Consider the following 11,611-nt stretch of genomic DNA (forward strand, 5'->3'; position numbering starts at 1 on the left):
AACCAGAAGGAAATTAAAATTCATAGTGTTTCCTATCTTTACTTCAATATTTGCAACCAGAAAGAAAAAAAAGCATTGCAAAACAGGGTACAAAACTTTTCCTACAGGCTGTTCTTGACATCTACAAAGTTTACATGAGACCACGCATGAGCCAAAAGACTGCAGATCAGTAAGTTTCAGGCATATGCTACTTTCAGTATGGCAACCATGCATCACCATATTGAGCTTTTTAACAAATATCTCTGCATGCTGCCTGTTAACTGAGGGCAAATGATGGAATTAATATAGGTCTATAAAAGAACTGTAATAAAGCTAGTGGAGGAGGCTGGGGCTATCAGCCAGGACGACATACCTACATAGATAAGGTATGAAACCATGACAGGATAATTGATTTCCTGACAGCACAAAAAGACTCAGCTGCAACCTTTTTAATACAGTGCCAAGTAAAGAATGAATTGGGGTTAGTCAGGAAAGGAACTTTTCCCATCTCTTTAAAGTCAGAATAATAAGTGGAACAATTTAGTGTACTTTTAGTAATCAATGACAGAATAATACACGACCACCATTGCTTTGATGAAATAGTCTGGGCACGTTCAGCAGCGTCTGGTTTGTAAGGCATCAGCAAAATCTTATCACATATAATTCCAATCTTGAATCACATTTTTTTTTAAATATACTGAGAATTATACACAAATAAATAATGTTTACATTTTCATTAAAATGAAAGACTGTAAAAAGTGACCTCTGATTCAATTGTTCTCAGTCAGAAAACATGTACGTACCATTATACATATGCACATAGGTAATCATAACAAAGATCTAACTAAAGGAAAAAGATTCCATTGAGCTATTCTTCATAAAAGATAAATAATATACATATTAATATACATATCATAAGTTATACTTAATGTAACAACACTCTAATAGTCTATACAAAGCCATGACTTAAGGATGTTTATTAAAAACTAGTAGAAAATAAACATCACTGATGTGATCAAAATCCTTTATTTGGCCAAAGGATCATGCCCACATTCTAATTAAACAGTTCTGAAGTTACTAATAATATCTAATGAAAATGATTCTATAAAAGTTGAATCTGTTGGGGATTAAGATGCAGCTGGACTATGTCTAATCACAAGTTTCTTCCTGTTTGCCAAGGCTTTATTAAACATTTTATAGCATTCATGGCACAAGAAAACAAATTCTTGTACTTGATACTAAACAAACGTCATTGTTTTGTAACAGCACAAAAAATTCAAGGTAAATCTTCCACAATGATCACTTCCTTGATAACACTGATTTAAAAAATTTAGTATACCTAAGAAATATTGGTAACATTCTCAAAACATTCAATATTATCAGAATTCTTGATTTTTGCTTAACTGTCTTGGAAATAATCAATATCTGAATTTCTTCAACTGAGATTTCTTGAAAATAATGAATAAATTGAAATTCAAATAAAACAAAACTACATCACCTGTAAATATTTCAGTAAAGCAAGGCACACACATCTACACAGCTGTTTCACTTGGCTTCTTTCTCATCCTACCTGGGTCCCAGTTCTAATCTACTATATTCAGATATGTTGGTATAAATCTGGAATGTGCCTTTACTCACTGCAAAATTAACTGCACCACTTTGGATAACGTTTGGATACACCTCAAAATAAGCCTCAATGAAAAACATTGGCTATTAATGACAAATTGTATTTTGTTTTTTAAAATAATGTTAGCTTGGTTTGTATTCTTATTATAAACTGAAGCTCCCAAAAAAGCCAGTCTTTTCCAAGCGATTGCAGGCTTTTCTTTCTCTTTTGTTGTTTGTTGGTTTTTTCTCTTTTTTTTTTTTTTGTAGTGGTTACAGAGGGCAATAGGAGTTAAAGTTCCTTCACCTATCACTTAAATCACAAGTGAGCTAAAGAGAGCAGTTTTATTACACAAGCTGAATAGAGCACTAAATGTCTATCTCCTTTGATATAAAGCATCACAGAAGTCCTCCAAAACTCAATACGTTATCAGACTGACAATTGGCTGAAAGTACTTAAAATTAGAAATAAATGCTTTACCAGAGTAGAAGGGATGTAAATCCTAATGGCTTGAACTTTTACTACTTTCTTTTAAAAACCTCCTCCACTACTCTCCAGGCACTTTTTAAATGAGATGAGGAAAAAAAAAAAGCCAACCTCAGCATTTAAATTAGAGCTATGGTTTAAGAACTGCTTTCCTTTACCCATGAAATACAGTCTACCTAATTATTATAATTTCTGTGCTTTTTCCTTTATGAGAAAATATTGACCTTTCCTATAGTTGACACTGAACGAGCTTGGCTGCCTGCAGCGGCAACTCTGCAGCACCTCCTATTCAAAGAATCACAACTTAGAATTCACTGAGAGGAAAAAAGGGAGAGCACAAAATTAAGCATGAAAAGCATATATCTGCCCCAAGACTTGACAATGCTGTATTTGCAGCATGGTGTGGGAGACCCAGCAACAAGTGATGAAAGCCAACCAACAGTCGTTGGTTTATAATAGGGGTGTTGCCCTCAATCTCTGAGAAAGGGATGTGTGTGGTATCACTAACGATCAATTTCTGGGAGCAAATATACAATGCTACTCTGATTCTAAAGAAAACTAAAAAACTTCTGCAAAGGTAAGACAAGCTTGAACAATCTTTTGAATGAACAAAAGAAACAGGATTAAATACGGGAGGATGGCAGCTAAATGCAGTGGTCAGGAAAGTCTGTCCTTCACAGATGGCTGATGCTGGAGAAATAAGTGAAGTCCTCCATGCTTGGAAAAGAAACTTGCCTATATACTGATTCCAAATTCCCCCTATTACCAGAAACATCTCTGTCATTTAAAAACAGAAAAAAGATAAGAAAGAAAATAGCAATGCTTACAAATATGCTTCTTCATTTCATTTCTTATAATATTGTCTATGCTCTGCTGGTGACATTTTCTAAATCAAGTTTGTAGAAGAGAAAAACATATGGAAATTAATCTGTCTTCAGCAATTCTCTCACATCTTATTCCATCCAAAACAGAGAAGCTTTAAGCACTCCATTAGAGGAAGATATCTATCTGTGCTAGACCAATAAACCCTGAATGTTCAATTTTTTACGCGTCTTCACTTTTCATTTTGCACTTGACTTTTAGCCATAGGACTTGACTCTTAGCCATCCTCAAAACATAAATACAGAAGTCTAATGGTGAGAATGTACACAGACTTGGTAAAATTTTATAAAATATTTTTTGTGGATTTGAATGTTTCAGGAAAGCAAGATAAATAGGTACTAAAGTCAGAGCTGCATGATACAATGCTTCAGAAAAAGAGCCTTTTAAGATATTCTTACCCACATGTGTTTGTTGTATTTTACAATAGACTGGTTCTTTTGTTCATGCCCTGACTGCTAAATACTTATGCAGTCACAAACAAAGAAATGAAACACTATAGTATGGGAACAAGAATGAGTAGCAGGATGTAATAGAACATGGTCTTAAGCAAAAAAAAGTTCTGAAAGTTTTGTTCATGAATTCTACAAAAAAGTCATGAAACCTAGGAGACAATTTAAAATATAGAACAGTTCCTTCCACTGATGTAAATCACTCTAGCTTCAGAGTTTCAGATCTTATTCTGAGATCTCATTCTGAATTCTTATTGAGAATGGGAAAACACCACTGAACTGAGAGCTTAACAAGTTCTGATAACAGAATCACATAAAGGTTGAAGTTGGCTGGAATCTCTGAGTCCAAGTGGTGCAACCCCTGCCTAAGCAAGGACATCTGAAGCAGGAACAGGCCTTTGTTCAGGCAGCTTTTGGAGATCTTGAAGGAGGAGACTCCACATCCTCTCTGGGCAGCCTACAACAGTACTCCACCACCCATGCAGTAAAGAGCTTCCTGATTTCTAGACAGAAGACCTATCCCGTCCACTTACTGTGAATGGCCAATGACAGAACATATATAAACATCTAGAATTTATAACATTCTAAAAACAATTCTCCAACACTTTCTTAATTTACATTTAGAATCAAAGCCCTTCTTTGCCCTTTTAATGATTATATAAACCAAAACTGGCTCCATTAGCTACAGTACAAACTAGGTCAAAATAAGGCCCAAAGCTGACCTATTTAGTCCATATCTGTTTCTCTTTTTTTCCTATTTCCCCTAGAATGTAATGTATATTCATGGTATTTTTTAAAGATTAACGTAAGATTTTCTTTAAAAAAAAAAACATGATATCTACAGCTACTACTCACCTCTTGTCTTCTTTTCAATCTCACAACCTTTAAATCATTTTTCACTATCCTAATCAGTTACACTGCTTTACTTCAGGGCAAGTTTTTAATTAAATACTCACAATATTTGCTGTAAAAACATTCCATAATTTCTGTGGTGGCTAAAATAAGATCATAGTCATCTAACCTGTACTTTAGTGAAATGTTTAATTATCTCTCTTCAGAACAGGCAAAACCATAAAATATACCTTGTAAGGAGATAACAAGCTTTAATTCAGGATGTTTACAACCAAGGGGAATCACATTAACTGCAGATGTTAATTTACCATAACAAGACGGGTCTGCTGCAAACTACTCCTTTTTTTAAAAAGAAAAACATTTGAAATAATTATTTTAACTGCAGGTGTTGGTAGTGGCTCAGCAGGAACAAAAGTATCATTTAAAACCCATCCCGTCTTTCATCTGTTTTTACAACCACAGCTTTATTCATTCTGACAGTAGACAAACATGACTAAAAACAGCTTCTTTACCCATTTGTTAACAGCAGAAAGGCATCATTTGGGGGCCACACTATTGTAGTGTGTTTGTTGTTCTGACTCAAAAGCCTTTCAATTATTCTGATTGAAATGACCATAGCCAAAACCTTTACTAGCTCTTTATATTATCCACTTATTTATGCTATGCTCTAAAAATAAAAATTACTGATTTATGCCATTAATTTTTATTCTGGTACTTGGGTTTGGATTCTGATTAGTATGAAAAGATTCTTAGTAAATCTAAATACAAACTGTTAACAAAGCTTGGGAAATGTACTTTCAATAGTAATTGCATGCTGCCTGACTTCATCTTCCCAAGAAAACTGATTATTTCTTAGAGTATAAAGACTTACATATGTCGTTTTTAGTACAGTTTCCTTAAAAACTATCTTGATTAGTGGAATAAATATGTAAAACATTGAGATTAAAAGCAATTTTTCTTTATCAGATAGCTCTTGATTATGACAGTGTTCTAAAAAATTGGGCTGATAATTGCTATTATGCACATATCCCTCCAGAGAATGTATATAATTCATCTGAGTATACTATAAACCACGCTAAAAAGTGGTAATTGCATGAAAAGTTGAAATCAATAACTGCAATGCGAGAACTATCAAACTTTTCCCTGACTAAAATATACTGCAAAATTTATGGAAAACTGAGGCAATTCTACATGAACTAGAAGGTAAAAGACAGCTTAAGGCAAATGATACCAATTGATCATAGAATTGTCAAATTTAAATCCTGGCTTCCAATAAGACATTATTTACCATCTACTAAAAGCAGAAGTAAAAATGTGTAAGTTTATGCTAAATAATCTATTGAAAACTGGCCAAAGTATTACATGTGAAAAGATTTATATAAATTAGTAGCATGAGGGGGGATAATGGTTGGCTGCTCACACATAAACAGACACACAGACAGACAGTTCTGTTAAAGAACCATATACCTCCTTCCTTTTTCTTTGCATATCTCCACATTTTGGCTTGACCTCTTCCTAGTCTCTTTAAATCCAAAGAAAAAAATACGATAGATCAGAATGATACACTATCTGTAGCTCTGGCAATCCAGAAAATTATTTGTATTCCTCATCGTTCAGTGCCAACTCTGCCACAAGTCTATGATAAATATATGTATACCCATAGTCACAAAGTATTTTGAAGCATTTTTCTCATGATTTATAAATGTCTAAGCACTGACTAAAGTCTGAGGACTTCAAGTGTTTGGTGCTTCATGATTAACTTCATTTGACTGTTAATACATATGAAATTAATTTGCTTCAGACCTGTAAGCATTCCAATCTCATGCATATCCATTTGGACTTTAGAAGATGAACAGCACAATGAATTTTAATAAGAAAGTATGTAAATAATGGAATTCCATTTTCCAACAATTGAATTAAAAATAATGCACTGGTATGTGAATTATTCCTCACAGGTATCTAAATAATTTTTCTTTTCTACTTAGAAAAATCAAAATTGGACTTATCATTGAAGTTATGTTTATAACACAAAACCAGCATTTAAGATCAAGCCATACCTCTTCAGTTTCACATCTCATAATCGATATAAAGTTGATGCAGAATTTGCTATAAAATTGTTATAAACATTTAAATCAGTGATAAAATTTGAACATAATATGAAAATGTCAGAAATTATTCTTTCACAGATGTATTGGTCTATGGTAAGGACGCTACTAATGGTATGAAGATGTCAGTAAACTCAGGAGATACGATCTGGCAAACAAAGCGGTAAGAAATTCTATTAGTGAGATTTTTCCTTGTTATAAAAAAATTTTGAAATCATTCTTTTCTCGAGAAAATACAAATCCAGCACAATATCTCTTTGCATTTTACACTGCTTAAAAGCTAGTTTTATCTTTATCTCTTCCATGCTACACGTCTGTTCTTTATTAAGAAATACATGGAAGCAGAAGTAATTTCCAATTCAGGCTGAACAAAATTCACATTAAAATTAATGCTCTACATTGGGTATGCTTTTGAATAATTATTGTCACAACTTACTGAAATGGCTGGATGAGAAATTAATCAGTTACTAAAGGTGCTATGGTAGTTGATTCAATGATTTTTCTTGCTTTTCAGGATGTCAGCTTTAAACAGAATAAAGATTGCTGAAGTCCAATGTATTCTGCAGTCTTTGTGGAACCTTTTGTTCTCTTTCTCTCTCTGTCATCGTTATTGAAAAACAGGGAAATTTCTGCACAGTTTTCACATAGTTTAGGACATTCATCCCCCTTCAGTAGTCCTGGGTGTACCATTCTGTTTGCCTAATTCAAATCTTTGATCACTTTGGGGAAAAGTGGAATAATACAGTAATCAGAATCTCTGCTACCTCCTGCTAACCTGGATGCATTCCTAAAGAGCCCCCATTATGGACTTCAACCTCATTTTGCATTCCCAGTGATGACTGCCTAGTCTCTTAACAGGTGGACACATCTGTTCTGCTCTGCCAAACTCAACTTACAGTGACTATGTTTTGAAATATTTGCATAGCTTATTCCAAATACTGTGTGCATCTGTTCATATCCAGTATACCTTGTAATTAAGGTTTATTTAAATAAAAAGAGATACTTGTATATTTTGCAGTAGCTGTACAAATATATATTTAGAATATTTTAAGAAACCTAAGTTTCTTGACCATTAGTTTTGTTTGTTATAGTCACTGAGAAATTATCCTATGTATTCTAATTTTTCTAAAATCATAGAAGTATATAGTATGCAGAAAAACATGGTTTGACAAAAAGGATGTATAAGATTATCTAACTAAGCATTCTGGAGAGTATGAAGAGTAATTTGGAAGGTACAAGGTACTTATCAAGGTCTCCAGTGAAAATAGATATTTTTCTAGGAATACTTGGAGAAAGAGAGCTGCATTTGGTTGTTGTTCTTTGTAATAATTGGGGATGACTTAATATTAGAGCAGTAATTTGTTAATTCTATGCTTCTTCCCAGATATTTTAAAAATATCTTCTGAGAATAGCATGAAAAGTCTGTGGAAACTCAAATCTGTGGGTTTTATCAGTTTCCTATGCTCTTAATAAACTTGAGATAAGTCTGATTCACCAGGATGGCTCATACAGGTCAATTATTACTTTGGAGATCAGATAGAATTAAATGCACAGAAGAATTCGTGTGTTATATTAACCTGTCATTTTATGCAGACAGATAAAGAACTGAGGACCTAATAAATATTGCTTTTACTCTTGCTGTACTCTGGAGGCACTTAAAATCTCAGGGCACTTAAGACTTCAGCAACAAAATTCTGTATTTGCCCAAGAGAGCCCTCATTTTCTCAAGGCTGGTTGTCTGCTATTCAAATTCTGTTCAACTCTGCAAACTAAACATTTCTCTATTTATCTTATTAGGAAAGCCTCATCTAAAAGATTGTATCTGGCATAAAATACCCTATGTTTTAGAGAGCTCATTCCTTTAATCCAAAATTCTGGAGACTTGCCCAAATAATTTCCTAGGCTCTTCAGTGACAGAGTCAATTTATCTTGTTGAAACAATGTGTGAAATAATACAAAGTAACACAACTATAAAATTCCAACCTGACTGTATATAGAATAGGTATGTAACTATAATGTTATGCAATTAAGGAAAATAGCAATTATGAAAAAATATGGCTCTTTATGCCAGCTGCAACACTTTCATGGAAAGGACTATGAGTGGTAGATTTCAAAGTTCAAAGGAGAAAGCTTGAAATCTCTTTACATCTAGAAAGAGACAAGATGTACAAGTCTGCTCACTCTGTAACCATTTCATAAAGATCTTTTCCAGCATGTTGGCTTTTCTGCTAAGCAACACATCAAGATGATATCTCACTAAGGTAGATGTGTCTTAGTGGAAATATTAGCAAGAAGATCCTACAGTCCTATTGTCAAGTGTCATTTTCAATCAGATTCTTAATTACAAAGTTCTCTAATCAAACACATTTTTATCTTTGAAGCATGTCACAATCTATACACAAAAATCACACATACCCCTAGCTTTAAAGAATTCTCTCCTGATTTAAAACTGAGTGTTAGAAAATGATTTAATTATTAACAAGATCAGATCTTTCTTATATAGCTGAGGTAAAATTTTACTTTCAAATCTGAACTACTGAACATTTATACATATAAACTCAAATAATACTCAAAGATCTACAATATTCTGACCTTAAACACAGATTCATTCAAGTGTGAATCTTCTCCATTCCTCAATGCCACTTGAATTACACTTGGCATCAAATTCTCAAGGGCCTCCCAACCCAACTTGGAAATCAGACTATCTGGAAAACATTTCAGGCAAGACCAAGAACTAACTCATCAAGGACGTCATCAGGGATGGGCTTTATGGTGCAGTAGATACATCGTGAGTGCTCTCGCAAATTCTGAATGCAGATCTGAAGCAGAATTCCAGGTAATTTTTTACTTCTAGGTTAAACAGAAATATCTGGGTTTAAGAAGAAAAAACTGTGAGGTTTGTGGGCCACATTTCCTCTTTTTTATAGACTGGAGAATCTTTGTTTTGTGGGGGGCTTTTTTGTTTTGTTTTTGCCAAAATCATTATGTTTCCCCAGAAGGTTTTGGTATGAGAATACTTCAGTCTTCTAAATTTGAAGTATATTTGGGAGGGTTTAAATAAGTTCATTTCCTGTAGATCTCCAGAAGTTGCTTCCCCTAGGTTGACAGAAAAATAATCTATAGTATGTACTCTTTTGGCCACCTGGACTTTCATCTGCTACTTCAGCTGAGTTCATCCATTACACTAGCTAATTTAAAGATCAACACTCTAGAGTTACAATTTTCTGATGAAAAACAGAACTAAACTGATGTCTGCAAAAAGGTAAGGAATCATGGCCAGGCTGTCCTATTAGCACAAGAGTCCTCAGAAAATTGTCTAACTGCATAAGTTGGCTCCAGGTGGCTGCAAATGTATTTTTTACTTCTTCACAATCCGAAGGTTTTCCATTCCAGTGCAAGGTTCACAATCCTATAGTCCAAGCTCTCTCCTTATATGTTGTAATTTTGGTTGATTTAAACCTCAGAATTGAAATTCTATGCATTTATACACACATAAAGTAAGGCAACTATGACAAGTTGTGGTACATTTCGTTACACATTGCACAAGGAAATTATACCCTTTCACAAAAACAACATTCTGAATAAGGATTAGTTCTGATATGAACCATTTGTATAAAACAGCTCCCAATATAATTTTTTTTAATAATTTATTTTTTTCCTGCCGAAATCATGCCAAAGAACAGGGAGTACGTGTCCATATAAGATTTAAAAGAAGAAATGCAGTTAATATTAAGCTTACATCCAGTTTGTATAGTAAATAAATCATTTTCTCCTTATACTCATACCTCTATCACTTTCTATTAAATACATAAAATTTAGATGATGCCCATTGCATTTTATCACTCTAGTTTAGTATCAAAAAAGTTGAACTATTGCCACTAATGTCTCTGGCACAGAGTATGCAACACATTTCATATCACTAAGTGAGAGTAAGGAGAAAGTCAAAAACTTTCCTGTAGGCTTTTCAAAAACCAACAGAAGCCTCCATTTTATCTGATGCTTTTTGCCTTACCTGCTGAAGTCAAACATCCATTTTCTTTTAAATTCCCAAGATGCCTAGAGCATTGTGCAAAGCCTGCACTTAGCAGCCATGGAACTATGTGGACCCATCCCATTACAATTTCTTTAACAACTGATTTTATTATGGGATCTGATGCAGCCTGAAATGCATCAGATAAACTTAGAATTTTCTACAATAATTTTCTATTAAAGCAAAAACAGGCAAAAGGAATTTAACTTCTGGTGCAAATTCAATTACAGACATAATTCACCTCTCTGCCTTTCCCGGGTTAAAGTAAAGCAGTACTGGGACACCTCAGCAGCAGTGAAAGGAAGCAAGCAATTATTGTCTAGCTTCAGTTATTTGAAAGATGGAAGGAGACAGACATTTTAGAATGAACTCATAATGCTTGAAATAAACTGGAAAAGTTCTGAATTTAAAATTCTGAAAAACATTCTGAATATGAGATTCTTCTACTTTTGTGGCCTATAACTTTCCCATAAAACACTCTGGACAATGTTGTTAGTGACTTTTGTTTACCCATTGCTGAAGAACATTTTTTAGAAATGTACAGCAGCATACTTCTTGTACTGAAGCTTTGTTATCTCCTTATTTCTTAGATTAGAGTCATTCCTATTACTTCTGCTATAAATGATTTTTTATGGGAATAAGGTTCACAATGGAAACAAGGACTCTCATTTGTAGGTGCTTGCTTTAACTTAGGCTGAAGATTAGTCAATTTTACGACTTTGAATTTTCAGAAAGCAGAATTCTATTTTTCAATTCTGAATTCCCAGATATTTGTCTTCCACCCATCTGGGAACTCAAAGACAAGTGAGCAGTACTGAAAGGGTTAGCTGTCCATGCATTCCTCACAGGCACCTTCAGACAGTAGATCTCAAACATAGCAGGGAATCAGCAGAAACCTAAAAGTGGCTCATTGTGCTGTATCTTTTCTATCTTAACTGTCTCACAATCTTGGAAACTATTTGCTAATTTAATTTGTTGTGATTAATACATTGTTCCAGTGTTTCCTGCTGCTATAGTCTGCAGGAGAATTTAGTTATAATGATGACTTAAACTCAGCAGCAGATTTTAACAACAGGAATTATAGCATCATTATGCGGAAATGGTTAGCAAATTATGCAATTGTATCTATGACAATATAAATTTTAAATATATTAAACCTCTTTTTGTTACTTTAAGCTGCTAGCCTGGGTGCCAGCCAAAAATGTAAAATATACAAACGCGT

Source organism: Meleagris gallopavo, chromosome 5 (assembly GCF_000146605.3).
Source record: "Meleagris gallopavo isolate NT-WF06-2002-E0010 breed Aviagen turkey brand Nicholas breeding stock chromosome 5, Turkey_5.1, whole genome shotgun sequence".
Classification (NCBI taxonomy): domain Eukaryota; kingdom Metazoa; phylum Chordata; class Aves; order Galliformes; family Phasianidae; genus Meleagris; species Meleagris gallopavo.